This window comes from Gorilla gorilla, chromosome 13 (genome assembly GCF_029281585.2).
Source record: "Gorilla gorilla gorilla isolate KB3781 chromosome 13, NHGRI_mGorGor1-v2.1_pri, whole genome shotgun sequence".
In the NCBI taxonomy this organism is placed as follows: domain Eukaryota; kingdom Metazoa; phylum Chordata; class Mammalia; order Primates; family Hominidae; genus Gorilla; species Gorilla gorilla.
Genome location: NC_073237.2, coordinates 98,121,464 through 98,143,220, shown reverse-complemented (window position 1 = coordinate 98,143,220; position 21,757 = coordinate 98,121,464).

Below are 21,757 nucleotides of genomic sequence, written 5' to 3'. Positions count from 1 at the left end.
AAAAAGTGCAAAGATTGTAAGTCTCCTATGAAATATTGCAAAATTTTCTTCTAGAATGGTCATAATTGCACCCTAGCCCAAACTGGGTATTACGATTTTTCAAAGCATGCAAATTTGAAAATTTAGAACTGGTAACATGTTTCTATTTATTTCACTTTGATTACTACTGGGGTTGAACTTTTTTTCCATATTTTATTGGCTAGTTTTCTTCTTGCAGATTATTTGCTCATGTACTTAACCTGTTTCTCTGTTGGGATATTCATATGCTATGTATCGATTGCTAGCACTGATATTATATTAAGGATGTTAAACCCTTATACCATTAAATATTGCAAATAGTTACACCAGTGTGCCATGTGCACTTTAGTAAGTATTTTTTATTTTTCAGATATTTTCAGTAAAATCTCATTATTTCCTCATATGTTTTTGTCTTTGACTTGATGTTTGGAAAGTACTTTCCAACCCTAAGACCAGAAACATATTCAACATTATTTCCTTCTATTTTCCTATACCTTCATTTTTTAAATTTAACTCTGCTATATTGAATTTATTCTGATATAGAATCTGAAATGAAGAGAACTAACTTCATATTAGTTCCAAAAATTTTATCAGCTATTGAAATAATATTTGTTTAATAATCCCACTAATTTGAAAAGCTATTGATTTGTCCTTTCATCAGATCTGCCTATTATGTTTCCTTTTCTGTCACATACAACATTAAAACATTTACATATTATATGATCTATACCTAGTCTTTATTTGAATCCACTGACCTTCTGATTATCTTCAGGCCAATAATATACTTTTTAACTATTTTAACTTTATATCTCATTTTAAAAGTTCTCTGCAAATATTCTTGTTATAAGTAGTCTTTACTTATAACTTTAACTTATTTACTTTACAAATAATCACTTGATATATTTTCTGGCTCAATACTTATTGACAATGCCTTTTTAAAATTTCCCATTTGTATGTATGGGAAATTCAAATAGTAATACATATGGTTAAAGAATATGGCCTTACAATTCCTAGTTTGAAAAATTCGCTGATGCTTTTTTACCCTAATTAGGGAAATTTTTGCAAATGTCTATGGGATTTGAAAAAGAAAATATATCCTTTATGCACACAAAGATGGCTGGCTATCTGTTAAATTACTTCAGAAACTTTTTGCTTTAAATATTTTTCAAAAAACTATTTGTCCAAGTTATTTCTTTTTCTTCAATGAGTGGTTATTGAACTCTGCAAAGCACTGGGTTAAATGTGAGTGAAAAGCTATGTGGCCCCTATCTTCAAATATAAAACTTTGCTGTAATCTAACCTAATCCATTGGCTCTAATTGTTTTTAACTCTTTTTAATTCCCTTCTAGATTCAGGTAGAATTTCTCAGTTTATTCTCCTATCATTTATATACTTTTTTTCTAAGTATTCATTTTGCTTTTTCCTGTCAAAAATACATTGTGGTTTTAGATCACAAATAACCATTTCTTATTTCACTAATCTCTATTTTTAACTAAAATGTTCTATTTGTGACTTTCTGCCCTTTTTTGATCATATGTGTATTAATATATTATTATATTATATTTGGAATACCAATCATCTGTGTGCTACAGCACAAATTTTCAAAAGCATGCTTCTTCGCTGAGTATTTAGAATGTTTCCTTTCTTCCGATTTATTTCATTAATTAATCGACTTATTTTTTCTCTTTATTCATATTCAGAGAAAATAGTGAATTTCAATTCATGTCATTAGAGAAAGTTTGGGTTTTGCCTTTGGCTTTGATCACTTTGTCACTTATATGACAGTCGAGTTCCATTCTTGGAACCTACAGCTGGAAGACAGACCAGCAATTTTCAACACAATTTCCAGTTGCTAGAAAATGTATGTCTATTCCACTATGCTGCACTGAGATAGGGTCTTCTTTTAAACATCCAGAAAACCCACTGATGGAGCAGTAGTCAAATAATTATGATATACTTATTGAATGATATACAATGTCATTTTAAGCAAGAACTAGGTAGCTCTTATGCAGAAACACCGTAAAGCCTCAAAGAATTATGTGAAGTGTAAAATTAAGCTCAGAATTATGAGTGTATTAAGTCTTTTCTGTTTTAAAGAAAAACAAATTCATATATGTACATATGCATGTATGAAATGCACAGATAAATGCCTATAAAGATACATATTAAACACAGTCGAGTGGGATGAGATGGGTAGAAATACAGCATAGTTTTCACATCTCATTCTACACTCTTAAGTTTTGCTTTAATCTTTTATAGCATAAATGTATTTATGGGTTGCTTTTCTAAAAACTTAAATTTTAGGCTGTGTGTAGTGGCTTATACCTGTAATCCCAGCATTTTGGGAGGCCAAGGCAGGAGGACTGCTTGAGCCCAGGAGTTTGAGACCAACCTGGGCAACATAGGGAGACCCAGTCTCTACAAAAAATAGAAAGAAAAAATTAGCCAGGCACAGTGGCTTGTGCCTGTCATCTCAGCTACTTGGTGGGTCTCAGATAGGAGGATCGCTTGAGCCCAGGAGGTCAAGGCTGCGATGGGCCATGATTACGCCACTGCACTCCAACCTGGGTGACAGAGCTGAGACTGTATCTCAAAGATAACTAAATAAATAAAAACTTTAATTTTAAAATTAGATTAAAGTTAAAATTGGGAGTTATAGTAGCGTGACCGTAGACATTAGATTAAGTCCTGCAGTTATAAAAAATCATGCTTATCTTAATGTAACTCAAACAGGAAACCTGAAATACAGAATACTTCTTTTTCTTCTTTATTTGGTTTTGACACACTTTCATGGAAGAAAAAGTGGGTATTCTTAAAACTATTGCTACATAAACAAGCCTATTTTGTCCTGACCTTCCGTTGCATTGTTCCCACAGCACAGTAATGATAGGTGAGCAAAGAAGCATTGTCCAAAAGTTTCATAAATTAAAATGTTCCATATTGTGAATCTGGAATCTGAAATCAGCCTCTCTGAATAAACATTTAAGTGATGAATTTTTTTATTGTGGTAAAAAAAAATCGTATAACATAAAATTTACCGTCTTAGCTATTTTTAAGTGTACAGTTTGGTAGTGTTAAATATATTTACATTGTTGTAAAACAGATCTTCAGAACGTTTTCATCTCGCAAATCTGAAGCTCCGTGTCTGTTACACTACAATTTCTATTTTCCTCCTCTCTCCAGCCTCTGAGAACTATTATTCTACTTTCTGTTTCTATGAATTTGACTACTTTAGACATCTCATATAAAGAGAAACCAAAACTATTTGTCTTTTTGTGCCTGGCTTATTTCACTTAGCATAATGTCTTCAAGATTCATTCACGTTGTAGCACATGACAGGATTTCCTTCCTTTTTAATGCTGAATATTATTTCAGTGTACGTATATGCTGCATTTTGTTTATGTACTCATCCACTGATGGACATTTGGGCTGCTTCTACCACTCAGCTTTTGTGAATAGGTGCTGCTATAAACATCATGTGGGGGCAAATATCTCTTCAAGACTCTGCTTTCAGTTCTGTGGGATATATTTCCTGAAGTTTGTTTGTTTGTTTTTGTTTTGTTTTCTGAGACAGAGTTTCACTCTGTTGCCCAGGCTGGAGTTGCAGTGGTATGATCTTGGCTCACTGAAGCCTCTACCCACCAGGTTCAAGGGATTTTCCTGCCTCAGCCTCCTGAGTAGCTGGGATTACAGGCATGCACCACCATGCCCAGCTAATTGTTGTATTTTTAGTAGAAACGAGGTTTCTCCATGGTGGCCAGGCTGGTCTCAAACTCCTAGGCTCCAGTGATCTGCCCGCCTCAGCCTCCCAGAGTGCTGGGATTACAGGCATGGGCACTGTGGTGGCCCAGTGGTTCTATTTTTAACTTTTTAGGAAAATCCATACTGTTTTTCATAGCAGTTACACCATCTTACACTCCCTCCAGCACTGCAAAAAATTCCCAATTTTTCCACATCCTCACCAATGATTGTTATTTTCTGGGTTTTTTGTTTTTGTTTTTTAACAGTAGCCATTCCAATGGATGGGAAGAGATATTGTAGCTCTTCCTTGGCTCACAACACTCTTAGTGTCCTAATTTTTTTTACGACATGTATAAGCCAAAAGAAACACCTATCAGTTCTGTTTATTAAATAGTTAAGTACAAATAACTTAATAAGTATTTGTATCCTATTTAGTAGCCATTTTGGTAATATATATATACTGAAAGACAAACAATATTGTTCATTTTATTACTAACTAATGTGCTTATTGGACACTGCATTAGTTCTCAAATTTTGGAAACACATTGGAAACTCTCACCCTCATTTTTTGTTCTATATTGATGTTTGTGCAGTATTTAACATTTTATCACAGAAATCCCTCTCAAATTCCTGCTTCTTAAAGATATGATGTCATCGAGGAAATGTTGCACAATCTAATGTGGAAACTGAACTATGTTGAACTAGTAGTTCATATGGTATCTGGCAGATTTCAGTTATTACTGTGCTTCCCCTCAAAAATTTAAAATATCTAATTGTGCCCCTATTAATTTGTCACAGTGCCCTGGGACTTTGAAAACTGCAGTCTTATAGGCCTGTTGCAAAAATTAACAAATTGCAATAAAAATGCCTATCACATAGTCTGACTCATGGCAAATGGCTAATAACTCCATATCTGTTTGTGTAGCAATCTGAGACAACTGTCAGACAATAAGAAATTTAGGGAAAGACATAGCTGTCAGGTGTGAATGATCCTAGAAAATAGACCATCCAACAACTTTAGTAATGATTTAACATGGAAAAGAGGTGTAGAAATCATGTATTTCAGATATTATAATGGGATACAGTACTGTTTCTTTGTTGCTATGAAGCATAACTAAATAGCTCTTTTAGGGTTTTGCTGTATACTTTGCTCTATGTGCTCACAGCTATATTAGTTGTCAATGCTTCATAGCAAAATACCACAAACCTGGTGACTTAAAAAAACACACATTTATTATCTCACAATTTCTGTGAATCAAGAATCTTGAGTATTTTTCAGTTGAGTTCTCTGCAAGGCTGCAAACAGGATGTCAGCCAAAACATGGTTCTCATCTGGAGGCTTGACTGGGGATGATCTTCTTCTGTGCTCCCTCAGGTTGTTGACAGAATTCGTTTACTTGTGCCTGCAGGATTTATGGAAATTCGCTTTTTCAAAGCTAGTAAACAAGGAACAGACTGTATAGCAAGCCTATTAGCAAGACGAACTCTTATATAACAATGTAATAACAGGAGTGCATTCCATCACTTTTACCACATGCTATTAGTGAGAAGCAAGTCACAAATCCCACTCATACACAGGAGAGGATTATGCAAGCTTATGAACACCAGGAGATGGGAATCATGGGGGCCATCTTAAAGTCTGTCTATCTCAATAGATAATACTAAAATATATATATATATTTTATTATTAAGATTTCACATTTGGTGATACATGTATGCTAAAACAACTTGAAGGAAAGTTACTTATCCAAACCATGTCTATCATCTTAATGAGCATTAGTTTTTATGGCATTTATTTAAATATCAATTTTAACAAAGCATAAAAGCAACTCATAAACAATTTCAAAAAACTAAAAATGTTTTCAGCAATCCTGCGTCTATATGCAGCAATGAGGAGCATGACTATCTTCATTCCTGCATCATTTTCTCCTCCCTTTGGTAACATGGTAAATATATTGTCTACGGGAAGATGTTAAGCTATAAAAAGGGCAAATGATACTGAGCAGAGGGAATACTCTAATGCAGACTCTATACCTGGAAAGGTTTATGAAAGTGTAGGGATGTGGTTTCCAAAAGTTCACTTATTTATTTATTTATTTATTGAGCAAATAGTTATCTGTAGATGTAGTATGACTATTCTTATACCTCTCTATCTACTGAAGAGGATCCTACTCTTCAAGTATAAACAGTACCATTGACTTCCAATCAATTAGTTTTGATAATATTCAAAAGAGAGTAATCAACCTGACACTAGCCCGAATAACCGACACCTTACTGGTCCTATTACTAATAATAATAACATTTTGGCTCCCACAACTTAATATTTATATAGAAAAATCTGACCCCTATGAATGCGGATTCGACCCAATAACGTCCGCCCACCTCCCCTTTTCCATAAAATTCTTCCTCGTAGCCATCACGTTCCTCTTGTTCGAGTTAGAGATCACTCTACTACTACCGCTGCCATGAGCCCTTCAAACAACCAACCTGACACTAATAATCAGCACAGCCCTTATATTAGTTACCATTTTAATCCTAGGTTCATTTATTATGTGCCAGATAATGTGCTAGTTATTAAAAATACGAACAGAATAAGGTAGCTATTTTCAAATCTGCTTTTGGATTAACACCTAAATATTTCCCTAGAAAGTTACCCAAGTCTACTGATTTATTTAAGGTTCAGATTCCTTACAAATTACACTTTCTACTTTTATTAATGAGTAGGTAAGATCTTCATTACCTTCTAATTAGCCACATTTATTCTCTTTTCTGTTCATATTGATGAGCAATGGAGCCATTATTGCCTCCATTTTAGAGTCATTAATTTTATACTCTTCATTTCTTGGAATAATAGAATGGAATGACAGAAAGCAACTTTAAATGTCATTTCAGTAACAATCTATCTGATCCTTGAATATTATACAGCATCTTGACAACTGCATGTCCAGTCCATATTAAATACCTTCCATCACAGGCAACTTCCTCCCTCCAAGGGCAACTTATTCAGTATATTTGTCCAGAAAATACTTATGAAACCACTATCACAAGTTGGATATGATACTAGATGCTGGATATTCCTTGGAGAGTACAACACACATGGTCCTTACTCTCCAGGAGGAAGCAGACAATAAACAAGAGAAAAACCGTAAATATAAACGGTAATGGGTGTTTAGAGGAAGTGAGCACGATGCTGTTATAGTGAAGAGCAAAGGATAGTTAGAAAAAAACTCTCTTCAGAAATAGCATTTATGTCAAGATCTGAAGGATAACAAAAATCCAACTATGCTAATAGTGAAGTAACAGAAAATTGTTTAAGGAACTGAAAGGAAGCCAGTAATGACTACAGAAAAGTTCACAAAGGAGGAGAGTAGCATGAGACAAGACTAGAGAAGTAAAGAGTTCTTGTTTAGAATTGAAATTGCTCTCCCTGCCTCCCCACTCATGAGGCCATTTGTCTCTCTTTGGACCATTCAGAACAGACAGATTCAATCTACTTCTAAGAGGCAAACTTTCCAGGATTTCCTGGGCACATCTCTCTTGTATATCACTCCACTAAACTTCCGCATCTTTTATCCCTCCTTCCTATGAATGGCAGACCACACTTTCAGGGTCAAACTCTGATATCTGCTACATAACAAGCAGGAGGGAGGGTTGCTTCATTCCTTGGTTTTAATATTCTACTTTTCCTTTAAGCATCCTCTTTACACCTGGGGATTCCCCAGCTCTCTCCTTACTAAACCTCCCCCCAACAGGATTAGCTTCTATAAAGAGCACCACCCTTATCCCTGGCACCCAAAACTCTCACTCCTGATTTTGTATTCTCTTCCACCCACTCTTCTGCACCACTTAAAATCACCTCTCGTCTGTGACCCTCTGCTGCCCTCTTTTGACCATAATCCATGCGAGCTGCTGACAAGACCCTCAACCCCTCTGCTCCATGCATCTCCCCAGACCCTGAGCCAGGCAAACTTTCACCTTACTGTAAAACATGTCCCCTGAGCACAGTCACACAACAGTTCCTCAGATAGAAGGTGCATTCCCTGCAGGATATTCCAGCTCCACCCACATACTTCAAAAATATATATGTATATACGTGTGTGGGTATGTGTGTGTGTGGAAATATGTCAGTCACTGTGCTGGATTTTTGAAATATATCAGCGGATGAGAAAATTCATGTCCATTAAATAGTATGGCTTAGTGGAAGATATAGCTATATAAACTAGAAATAATATATCTTGACAAGTGCTGTGATGAGGAAATTTTATGATACTATAGAAGCACTTAAAAGGATTACGTAACTATGACTTAAGGGACAAGGAAAGCTTCAGACCTCAGATTGTGATCTGAAAATTGAGATGAAAGGTGTTCCATGTAGTTCAAGGGTTGGCACATAGAACCCAACATTTATTTGCCACTCTGGAGAAAATTGCGTCCCTCATGTAGGTCACGCCCTCAAACCAGACCTTGGGCTGTTTATCTCACCTCTAGACCTACTCATCTATCAAAGACTAGGACTATTGGGAAAAGATAATGCCATAAGAAACACAAGAACTCTAGCCACATACAGGTTAGAGCCAAGACTGATTATCTAGCAACTTTACCAACAGATAAACCCACCTACTCCAAATCCCTGCTATCTTTAGACAGTACCCAAGGAAAACCTTCTGGTTTGCTATCATCTCCCATGTCAGCAACCACAATATTCTGTGCTGCTTTTTGCTTAACACAGTCACCTATTGCTACCCTCTATCCCAAACTTTTTCACTATGTCAAATCCTAAGTAAAAAAAAATCCTCTGTATCCAGTCCTCTGTTTTCTTCACCCGTTTCATGCCTTTAAGTTTGTTTCTCCTCTCAAATACTGTTTTTTCTGCAGTCCTCTCAAAAGGTTTCTCATTTTCTCATGCTGCAAGCTCTTCATTATTACCACTGTGAAGAATGTGCCATCAAGTCATAGCACACTCTCTTCTCCTAGTCTCTATGAGTCAACATAATCTACTTCTCCTACTTCTTTAAAGACCTTGGCAGTAACTATCCACCTCTCCACTCTGTTCTTGCCTGGGAAACTCAAGATCCATACAAACTCAAGATCCATACAAATGAGCTCTAATGAGTTCATTGGTTATGAACATGAACTCTTCTGGTTTTCCTCCTACTCTCTGGCATCTCCATCTCAATCTCATTACAGGATTTTCTTCTCTATATGTCCCTGTATTAGCAAACCACATGTTGACTTATTTTCCTCTCACTTCACACCCTCTCCTTGGTAAATACTGTCTCAGTTAACTGTGGATTCAATTAACATCTATGTGCTAATAAATACCGAATCTTTATCTCATCCAAGTATCTCTCATGGGCTCCAGAGATGAATACCTAACCGTCTAAATAGATACTTTTTGATGACTCACAGACATCTAAATTCAATGTGTCCACAGAAGAATTCATCATCTTTTCCCCAAATGAGTTATTTGCTTTGAGAGTGATACCTAAATGCTCAAGCCAGAAATACAGGTTTCTTCTCTTACTCCATTCTCCAGTTTCTCCGCACACCCACCTCAAGGCAATTTCTATACTTCCTTCTCCATTTGACCTTTTTCTAACTTGTCACCATTTTATTCCTCAAGTTCACTGCCCTGCACCTCCTCCTGCCACCCCTTCAATCCATTCTTCACACTGCATCCATCCTGACTGTCCAAATATGCATCTGCTTATATCATTACCCTGATTTTTAAAAACAATGAAATAAAATGCTTAGTGGAACCCTTCTACCCTCAGGATAAAGTTCACAGGCCCCAGCGTAGCATAACATACTCTTCTGATTTGGTTCCTCATTAACTCTCCAACCTCATCTCTCATCCTCTCAACACCAATATGCCCCATTCATGCCAAACCACTGTGTGACAGGATCCAATGACAACGACAAATTTCATGAAACACTTATAATTCTACTTGTATCTAAGGTTAAAGGACTTTCTTATTAAGTGTCTGGGGGTGAAGGATGGGGATTTTAAGGAAACCTATGTCAATGAACCCCATTTGTGTGCATAAAGATAACCAGTTGCATGTAGGTTTGATTTCTGCAGAATATAGGTAATTCCCAAGGGGACCAACAGAGAAGAAGGAAAAAAAATGTTAGCTTCACCAGGCTCCTTAAATTATGACAACACTTACATATGACTGGCCCAGAATTTAGGCTGCAGTGAAGCATTTCTAATGGCTCAATTCCAAGGCTAACAGAGCCAAGCAACTCTTTGAGGATCCTCTATGTCCTCTCATTTTTTAAAACCCCAGATGCTAGCACATAATCAATGCTTAACTCTATGTTGCAGATCCTTTGCAGGGATTGTGCTCGTATAACCTACATTTTCCAGGACAATTGTGATTTCAAATATTCTCCTCTGTAAACCATGGAAATGTTTCATAAATTACAATTTTATGAAAATAATAATGGAGAAGATCAAGAAAGTTAAGTATTGTAGTAAAATTTTAGATGTGAAAAGATGAATAGCACAAAAGAACTGAGACATCAGAGGCCAAGGAAGCATTGTGATATATTGTGAAAACAAAGTATACTATCCCATGTCATATACATCTAGGTATGTAATGTTAAATGTGTGTAACATGTGGCACCCTCAGATAAAAATAAATCACGTTAAAGTGACATTCTGCAAGGAAGCCACTTTCCTGGTTGGCACAATGTGAGGATCAGAATTGAAATGAAGAGTCAGATAGGTATTGTCTTGTTTTATTGTTTGTTTGTTTGTTTTATGATTCTTGGAACTTCATGAAAAAACTAATGGAGAAAATTGAAAACCTCAGTGAATTACATGAAAAGAAAACAATATACATTTTACTGTGAAGTTATGTATAGTAATTTATTACAACTTTTACTATTTTGACCACTGCAAGATATTTTGATAGACTCTTGTGACCTCACTTGTTCACTCCTTTAATGAATATTGAGCATCTCCTGTGTGTTGGACACTGTCCTAGGTACTTGGAATGTGAACCTAATGAAACAACACAGGTCACTGTCTTCAAGAAGCTTATATTCTAGCAGTGGACAGATAATACCAACAGGCTTGTAAATTAGTAAATCACATCAGATGTTAAAAGATGATAAATTTTATGCAAAAAAAGTAGTGTAGGGCAGAGGAATTCAGAGTGCCATTAAGGGAAAAGTGTAAGGCTGTAGTATTAATAGAGTGATCAAGGTAAGCTTTATTTGGAAGATAAAATTTGAGCAATCACTTGAAAAAGGTGAAAGAATTAAACAGACAGCTGGGGAAGCATGTTCCAGGCAGAGGGGACAGCTGGAGCAAATGCTCTAGGATGAAAGGACTTTTCACAGTTGTGATTTCACATTTGTATTTTGATCATTGTATTAATCTGCCTCCTTCCTTAGACAGTATCTCCAAAAAAGGTAAGAACCATATCTGCTTTTTTCAATTTTCTCTTAGCATCTAGACCAAGAATGCTCACAATACATATATACTGAATGATTAAATAAATGAAGATTAATTTGCACATTCATTTTTCTAATGAACTAGGAAAACTCTTCACCTGGTTTGACTAAGATATTTTCTATTCTAGTCTATTCTAGATTTTGCTCATTCATTCACTTGTGGCTGATTCTAGTCTGTGTGTCCAGCTCCATTACTGACTCATACTAGCCTGTAATTGAATGATACTGCCTTCCATCAGCATACCTATTACTAATTGCAGAAAATCTATAGCTTCATTCTCTACCTGATAGAACTTCACCTTAAGTATGAGAGTGCTTATAAACCTTCCAATACCATCTAATAAATGTCTTCTACAGATTTTTTCCATGGGAGTTCATTTTGGTTTCTCCTAGCATGGCTGAGCAGATTCTGTTCTCTGTTTCTTTATTCTTTGGCTGACTGCCTATGTTCTGCAGAATCAGTATTCTGCTCTGCTGTGTGATGGACAGGGGGTTATCCCACTTCTTTTTGGCAGGAAGAGGGACTTCAAGTTTGGCTCTGAGCTGAAAATGAATAACACACTAGAAAAAATAAGGTCACCACTATTCCTCCTGTGTAACTCGCTATTAAATATTTTCTTTGCATGAATTAGCTCAGGAATTTTAGTATTTAACTATTTTGAGCCCAGTACCATAAAACATAAATGTACAATATGCCAGTTAAGCTCTGTGAATTCTACAGCACATAAAAAACTAAGCAACTGTCATTGGAAAAAAACACAAAATTACATTCCTACAGTTCAAATTTTTATCAAGTATGTTTGAAAATATTTTATTATTGTATTGCACAATACAAAAAGTAAGCAGAAATATGTAAGAGAAATCTTCTAATACAATATGTGAAAAGGTATACTTTTTCTAAATAATATGTCCATTTTTATCACGTTTGACATAATACACAGAGTTATGATGGAAATAAAGTTTACAAAGCACCTACCATGTTCTAAGAATAAATAATATAATGCATGTAAAGTGTGTCTGTTCATAATGAACCCATAATGTATATAAGATATTATTATCACTGTGGATTCACCTTTACTCTGCATTCATCCATGGGCTAAGCGCAAAATAATACTGAGGTAAACTTTATAGTTGAAGAATTTGATCTCGCTTGACATATATAACCTAAGAAATACTAGTAAGCCCTGAAATTTGTAATATACAGAGGCTCAGTGAGGGTTTGTATATACACACACTATCTAAAAGATGGTTTTGGTCTAATGGAGTTTGTACCACAAAAAGAAATAATTCTGCATTGTAACATTTACATTTCTCAGCTTTGCATGTTGAGAAACAGCATATTTATCAGAGGTAGCCTCCTTGAGTTTGAATCTCATTTCTGCTACCTACTAGTCAAATGTCTATGAGAAAGTTATTTAATCTCTCTGAGCCTAAGTTTATTTCATCAGCTAAAAATATTGCCTACCTGTATTAGTCAATTTAATGTATCAACTTGACTATGCTATGGTTCCCACTTGTTTGGTCAAACACCAGCCTAGATGCTTCTGTAAGGTAGTTTTAAGATGTGATTAGCATTTAAATCAGTAGACTTTGAATAAGGCAGCTTTTCATAATATAGGTGGGCCTCATCCAGTCAATTGAAAACCGTAAGAGAAAAGACAAATATCTCAAGGAAGGAATCTTCTGGCTTCTGACAGTCTTTAGACTCAAGACTGAAAATCAGATCTTCTCTGGTCTCCAGTTGCTGGCCTGACCTGACCTGCAGATTTCAGACTTGCCAGCGTCCACAATCATGGGAACCAAGTCCTTAAGTTTCTCTCTCTCTCTCTCTCTCTCTTTCTCTCTCTGTCTCTCTCTCTCTCTGGGGATACACACACACACACACACACACACACACACACACACACACACACACACACACAGAGTCTCGTTCTGTTTCACCGGAGAACCTGGAGAACCCTACCTTCCTGCTTATTGGAGTGCTGTGAAAATCTGCTCTGAAATCTCAGCTTTCCTGTGATTATTGTTAGTCTATTTCTCATTTTCTATCCTTTTACTTTTATACTATTTCTGTCTTTATATTTAAAGTATGTTTTATTTTGGCAATATATTCTTAGGTCTTGCTTTTTCAAATCTAACAATTTCTGCTCTTAATTGGGGTGTTTAAAATATTATTTTGTCCAGCTCCATATTTCCATATGGTTCATTTTCCTTCTATTTGAAGAATTTTATTTCATATTCTTGGAACACAGTGGTCTTTATTTTTACCATTTTTTAATTTTAAGTTCCAGGATACATGTGCAGGATGCGCAGGTTTGTTACATAGGTAAACATGTGCCATGGTGGTTTGCTGCACCTATCAACCCATCACCTAAATATTAAGCCCAGCATGCATTAGCTATTTTTCCTAATGCTCTCCCTCCCCCGTCCCCCACCTTTATTTTTTAAAGATATTTCATTGAGTATAATTCTAGGTTGGCATATTGTTTCTTTCAAAACATTAAAGACGTTACGCCACTATCTTCTCACATGTATTTGTTCCAATGAGAAATCTGCTGTTATTCTTATCCCTGTTCTTCTGTATATCGTATAGCTTTTTGTCTGTCAGTTTTTGTTTTTATCTTTGGTTGTGATTATTTATTTATGATGTAATTTGGTGTGATTTTCTTCAATGCTTCTTGTGCCTGGATTCCCTGAGTTTCTTGGATCTGTGAGTTTATCCAATTTGAAAACTTTTCAGCCATTATTTCTTCAAATACTTTTCTCCATCTCTTCTTTCAGAAACTCCAATTATATACATATTAGGTGACTTAAAGTAGTCCCACAGCTCATTAATGCTCTGTTTATTTTTATTACTATTAATATCCTTTTTTCCCAACTTTTGTGTCTTGAAGTTTACTATTTTTTCTGCAATGTCTAACCTGACATTAATCCCACCTAGTATATTTTTCATCTCATTGTATGGAAGTAAAATTTAGATTTTTTAAAATATCTTTTATATCTCTACAGAAGTTTAATTTTCGTAAATATCTTTTATGTCTCTGTTTAAAATATTCGCTTTTTAGCTTTTGAACATATAGAATGTAGTTATAATAACTGTTTTGATGTCATTGTCTGCTAAGTCTAATATCTGTGTCAGTTCATTTTTCTCCTTATTATAGCATGTATTATTTCCACTATTTGAATGCCTTATAGTTTTTTATTGAATGCCAGACTTGTAAACTTCTTCCTGTCTGTTGCTACATATTTCTACGTTAATAAATATTCTTGAACTTCATTCCAGGATGCTCTAAGTTGTTCTAAACTTAGTTTAGTCCTTTTGAGCCTTGCTTTTAAGATTTATGGGGCAAAATCAGAGTAACATGTAGTCTAGGATTAATGATTTCTCACTACTGAGGCCAAACCCTTCTAATTACTCTAACCAATGCCTCATGTATTATGAGGTCTTCCAGTCCAACTAGTGGAAACAGTCACTATTGCTGGCCTTGTGTGAGTGTCAGCTATGATTCCCCCTAATCCTTTCAAGCTGTTCTTTTCCCTGTGCCTCAGTAGTTTTCTTCATAAGCATGTGCTGATCAGTACCCTCTTGAATACTCAAGAAGGAATCTCTGCAGATCTCCAGAATTTTCTGTGCAGCTCCCTCCTCTCTGGTACTCTGTGCTGTGAACTCCAGCTACTGTGGACTCACCAAACGTTCCTCTGTGGCTTTTCAACTCAAGAATTCTCATGGGCTATACCTAGATTCTTCTCTTCCTGTACCACAGCATAGAAACACTCTCAGTAAGCTATGGAAATGATAGGGGCTACCTCAATTGTTTCCTAGCTCTCAGGGGTATTTCTCCGCCAATTGTACAATGTCATGAAAACTGATCATATATTATGTCTGCTATTTTTTAGTTATTTCAAGCAGAAAGGTAAATCTCATTGTTGCTAGTCCACTTTGGCCAGAAGAAGTCCAATGTAAAAAAATCTAATGAAAGAAGCGTACTTGGGAGGATCCCATTGAATATTAGCTATTATTATTATCATCAGAGGTTTGAGCCATTTGAAGTGTATTTTTACACAACCCTCTCATTCTATTAACTCAATTTTCATAAATATGAGGAAAGTGTAGAGCAATGAAAATATTAATAGCCAATAATAACTGAGTGCTAACTGCTTTAAATTAATTGTCCATTTAATTTCAGTCCAACACTATAAAGTAAAATAATATTATGTGCATTTTATAGACGAGGAATCTGAGGATAAAAGAGGTTAAACAAATTGTTCAAGGTTAAGCATCTCCTAAGTGGTAGATAGACAACAAAGCCAAGGTCTATCTAACCCCAAAACCCAATTCCTTTATACATCACTGCCAGATCACTCCTAAGCAACTCCTGAGAAACATCTTTGCTTCACAGACCCAAAGACTTTGGAAAAGAATTGAAAATTGTGTCTTAGTGTTATCATAGGTTTTACTGATGACTGATATCAGAAAGTAATTTCCAAAAATATGTTATAAAAGTGTAGATTTTAGTTTGGCATTATTGAGCTTGGAGTCCTGCCACATGGGGCAAATAACAAATGTAATGATGATATTTACTCTCCTCAGATTTGCTGAGGTTTGCTCATCAGCAAATCTCAAGTGTCAGATCTGTTAATGAGGCTGTTAGCACGTCAACAGATAATACAGGTTCCAGCTTCAGTAGTGCAAAATATAAAGGTAATAAGAATAATGTCATGAAACTTTCAGTTAACTGCAACAGAACAGGATTAGGGCTAAGAGACAAGGGCCATGTGTGTAATCATCATGCCAAACAACTCATCAGATGTTTCCCCAGTTGATATGGTAGCTGTTATATTATAAAATATCCCATAGTTTCCATAGATAAACCATATGAAAAATTAAACTCAAGACATTCTGTGAATTTATCTAAATAATGTTCAGTCAATTTTGTTACATGCAAATGTAAGATTTCCAAAGTCCATGCCTTAACCATGAAATAATACCAATATAACACTTATTAGTTATTTCAATATTAATAGAGAACATTTTAAGGAAAAAAAGTACCCATGATTCTGCTGCTTCGTTGACTTAAAAAAATTAATCTGCATATATGGTTTAAAACTTCAAACGTTAAAGAAATATTCAAAAAAATTAAGCATTCTTTCTCTATCCTTCCCCTCAAAAAACCTCCACTCTTTTCAGTTCTTTTCCTAAAAGGTAATTATGATGAATATTTGTTGGGCTCATTTCCTGAAAAAAATATAGAAAGCTTTGTAGATAAACATATACAGAAACTGCCCTATTAAAAATCTATTGAAAATACCCTCATTATTTTAAGACATTTTTGAAGATATTATATTACCACATACATTCTTGCTTCTACCACTAATTCAGTCTATTTCAACTATAAGTTATAAAATATTCCATGGTAATATTTTCTAAATGTGAAGGCCACCTGTATCATCCCAGAAAACCAAAAATAAATATCTGAGCTTTTGTTGAAATTTAGGCTTTGTTCGTAAAGTGCAAAAGTTGAAGATACATGTGGTTCAGTAGTAATCACTGCAGTTTGCAACTACTAAGCAAGCAAGGAGGTATGGTGAAGTTCTGTGGTAACTGAATAAATTTTTCAGATCATTTAAAAAAATACACACCTTATAGTTGAAAAATTGTAATTAGATAACCTATGAAAATATGACATATTTTATCTTTTTCCTTTTTTCTTATTATTTGCTTGCTTTTCAGTCTTTTGTTTGTGGTTTCTAGCAACATGCTCTCATTTAGGGTCTGTCTGAGATTTTTGCGGGAATCTTTAACTGTCTTGCATTTTGTTTTGTGATATTCAATTAATGAACTCCGACATTAAATAACATCATAATGAGATATGATTATTTAGGAATTTCTCCTTAGACAATACTCTCAAGACCTGGATTAACTTGATCACTGATCTGAAACTTACACACCTGAACTTATATATTTTGCAAAAATTAAGAAAAAATAAGACTTTGACCAGGCATGGATCTTATGATTGCCATGATTTTATACTTACCATTCTCTCCTTTGAGAACCAATAAGAGATTCTGAGAAGAGAAAGGGAAAAAAGGGGGAGAAATTGAAACATTCTTTTCACCCTCTTCAAGAATAAAATTACAAGAATGTGGATATGGTGGATTTTCAGTGAATAATCTGGAAAGTATTTCAAGAAGCAGGCTTTGAAAAACTCAGTTCTGGTATTATTTGAAGTCTATAACTGATTAAGAGATATAATTTGTAAATCTCTTTAATTTCTATACTTTTTTCATTTTTCTCTGTATAACATCCTGTAGTAATAAGTAGAACATCCAAACAAAAAGTATTCATGTGCTTGTTGAATGAGGACTTAGTGATACTGCCCTACTAGGTAGATAGTTTTCTAATCCAAGTGATTGCCTGGGTTTAAATCTTGATGTTGTGATTTAGCATTTGTCTTTGAAAATATTATTTAATTCTTCTAAATTTTGGTTTCTTTGAACATAAATAAAGATAATTTCCTCACACAGTTGTAAAAATTAAATGAGAAAATTCACAGTAAGCATTTAGTGAAAAGGAAAAAGAAAGAAATATAGAAATCTAATGTTTATTATATGTCAACTATTGCCAGATATTAGGTATGTTTCTTCCCTACATGGCTTCTAATTCTCACACATTGTAGGCATGATACTTTCAGCTCAAAAGTTACGAGCCAAGAGTTCAGAATTGATTACTGATTGAAGTGCACACATATAGCAGTTGGTATATTTAGGATTCAAGCCCAGATTTTCTAACTCAAAAGGTTTTTGTCTCATTATACGACGGTGCCTCCCAAGCAGGACAAACCAGTTGTGAATGTGGGCTTCTTGCCTTTATAGGGTTATTTGTGACTGTTTTAAAAAGATAAAAAATCTAAAGGGTTTAGACTAGTACTTAACACAGAAAAAGTACTCATAATCATCATCATCATCACAATCCCATTTTGGCACACAGGTCAGCTCCCATAACAAAAAACTATCCAGCCTGAAATGTCAATAGTTCTGAAGCTGAGAAACCCTGGTCTAGATCAGTAGTTGTAAACCATGGTGGCACATGAGAATTACCTGGGGAACTTTTTTAATGGCAATTCTTCGGTAACCCCAAACCCAGAAATTTGAACTTAAGTGGTCTGCAGTGGACCTTGCATACATGTATCTTCCCTAGTTCCCCAGGTGATGCTAATGTACGGTGCAACCAGGATTGTGAACCACCGGCGTAAATAAAGCTAACTAGTTTTAATAAGGAAATGGAAAACGTGGTTACAATGAGAGTAAATCCTTACTGGGATTTTGCCAGAAGGATTCCTGCCTTTCTCTCTCTCTAACTTACCAGGAAAGTCCTCAATTTTTTCAGAGATCCTACTAAATTCACTTTTTGTTGTAGCATTTTCCAAAACAGCATTCTGACTAATAAAAATAAATCTTATTTTAAAAGAGCCAGACTCAAAAAAAAACAAAAGCAGGAAACTAGACCTCATCCACATACAAAACACCCCACTGCTGGCAGCACCATATATACGGCTTTTATGCGCAATCCTTTCTGTGAACAGCCACGAGGTTAATTTTTGTCTCAAAAAAATGTTTTTGTTTGCCTCTCTTAACTTGGATCTGCAATGTTACTATCCTTCTGCAAATTCATTCTGTCCTTGGCTCTTTCTTCCCAGGCTCTCTTTGACCCACTTCTTCATTATCTCCTGCTCATCATGGAAACAAACCTCTTCCAGCTAGATTTTCTCATGGGATCCTAAGTCAAAGTTCAGTAGAATGTGAGGTCCCCATTAAATGAAATATCAATGATTCAGAATCTCTACAGGGTCTCCTCTCTGTACCAAAAGTAGCTTATTAAATTGCCACAGTTATTGTTTAATGGAAAGCCAAAAGGTATAGAATAAGAGGTTATTTAATTTCTCTAATTTCAGTTTATCCACACAGATTGACTTAGAAATCTCACCAGGCTGAGTGAAAGATTTAAAAATATACTATGGAAGATGATTTCAGGCACATTTGTAATAGGGTTGATGATTGTATACAATAAATATGCAGGTCATTCCTTCCTCTGGATAACAGCTTTGCCATCGGCTGCTGGAAGTCCAATTTCTGCCAAAGAAGGAAGGTTATGCTGAGCTACTTGACAAAATGGTTTTAACTCCTAGAAATAAGACAAGATACTCTAATGCATATCAGCTGTAGACTTTACTGCCTTCTCATGTCACGTGCTTCTGCAGAGTAAATAGAAAACTCCTACATTATATGGAACTTAGATGTTTTCTGTTTTTAAAAATGGCAAACGTAAATGGGAGAAGCAACATAGTTAGAAATTTCAGAATTCTGTTGGTTGCCATGCAGCCAAGGTAATCTCAGTAACACATAATGAGGATAACACAGCATTAAAAATAATGTGATTTGTAGCATAAAACTATTGATCATCAGTGCCAAAGAGAATCTGAGTATTTGAACAAGAAATAACTTGGAGTAAATAAACACCCACACTCATGAATTACAAAGGAACTATCCTTTTCTCAGCAATTTTATTTCTAAGCTCTTTGAATTGGGTAAACCTGAAAGGTATTATTTTATAGCAAAGGTCTTTTCTGTAAGGGACCAAATAATAAATATTTTAAGTTTTCAGGACGCATTGTCTCTGTCAAAACAACTCAACTTTGCCACTGTAGTATTAAAGCAGGTACAGACAACACATAAACAAATGGGCTGGAATGTATTCCAATAAAACTTTGAATGTGTTCCAGTAAAACTTTATTTATGAACACTGAATTTTGAATTTCATCTAATTTTCACACGTCATGAAATATTATTCTTCCTTGATTTTTTTCCACCCTTTTAAAGTGTTAAAATCATTCTTTGCTCGCAGGCCATGCAAAAAGTGGTAGTAGACTCTTTGGCCCATGGGCCCTAGCTTGCTGACCCCTATCTTGCAGTATTTATTTACCATTATTGAATTTTTGAAATGTTTATTAAAAGTTGTTAGAAAGCACTTATGGGACTTCCACTTCTGGCACAGCAGTACTATAGAGATGCTAAAAATATCCTGACACTGACACCTAAAAATGTGTAGGCAGAATTTTAAATGGTAGAATGAGGGAAAGAAATCTTAAATAATTAAATGAGCCTACAAGAAAGTAAGGAAACCTGATGAAGTTAGGAACACAGTGGAAACCTTAATCAAGGAAAAAGCAAGCACAAAAGCCACTGGAATATCCTGAAGAAAAATCCAGATCCCTGGGTATACAGAACTTTAAAATATGAGAGAGACTGGGCACAATTCTTCAGGCTATAGAAACTTGAACCAAGCCACACAAAGCTCACAAGTGTTTCACCTTCAGGAAAAGGGAAATAGAAAAGAGAGAAAGAGGCAGTCAGCAAGAAAGATTGACTTTCCAGCCTATACCTGTGTGAAAACAACAAAAAATTCTCACCAGTAACTTGCAGACACCAGCCGGGACATAGGTGGATTTGGGGACTAAATATAGACTATCTAATGGTTCCAAAAACCGCAAACTAATAATTGTAACCTGCAAGTTTGAATTAGTAACTGGCAGAGGCAAACACAAATCTTGGTAGTAGAACCCATATTCAGAGTTCACAGAATTCTCATACAGAGAACTTCAACAAATAATTGCAATTATAGTAATTTCTCATGATAAAAAAAGATTCACAAAATGCACAAGGAAACAAGTCACAATAAGCAAGAAAAAGAGAAATAAATATCATAGATATATATAATACATAAAGCATTCCTATATTCCTAGAAATTATCAGATAATAAAAGATAAGTAATGTTATTAGGTTTAAAGCAAACAAAGAAGAAATTGAAAGCAGGATCAATCAGTGAAAAGAGTCTCAAAAAATGACCAGGAAGTTCTTTAAAATGAACAAAATAGGATTTTAAAAACAAAAATGTTAATAAACTGAAATTTGAAACTCAATGAAGGGATAAGATACAGGCAAAGCGAATTAGTGAACAGTAAGGCAGATTTTAAGAAATCGTTCAGAATATAGTACAGAGAGAAAATAATTGAAAAATATCAGATTGCTGTTATATAACATGAAGAAAGGAGGAATAAATTCTAATAATTATCTAGCCAAAGACCCAGGCTGTCTGGATAATAGATATTATTCCTTTTATTTACGAGTCCAAAAGATAATAAAAGTGAGTTTTTTCAGAATTATTCAAAGAAATCATTCATAGATTCAAGAAGCCCAGTAAATCTGAAGAAAGATAAACTTTTAATTTCACAAATAGATACAAAATGAAAACTTTCCTAAAAGACAAAATATAAAACAACTAGAAATCAAAGATAGATGGAATCTAGTGTCCAGATTGTGCTTAGATTTAAGGGTTCAAAAAATTCAACTCTAGCACCAGAAGGAAAAGCCAAGTATATGGGTATACATGTTGGTAGGGCGGGGAGATGCGGAAGAGGGAACGTGTAGAAGTTCTATTCTGAGAACCACTCTCTCCATAAAGTTGGAAGCAAGGTCA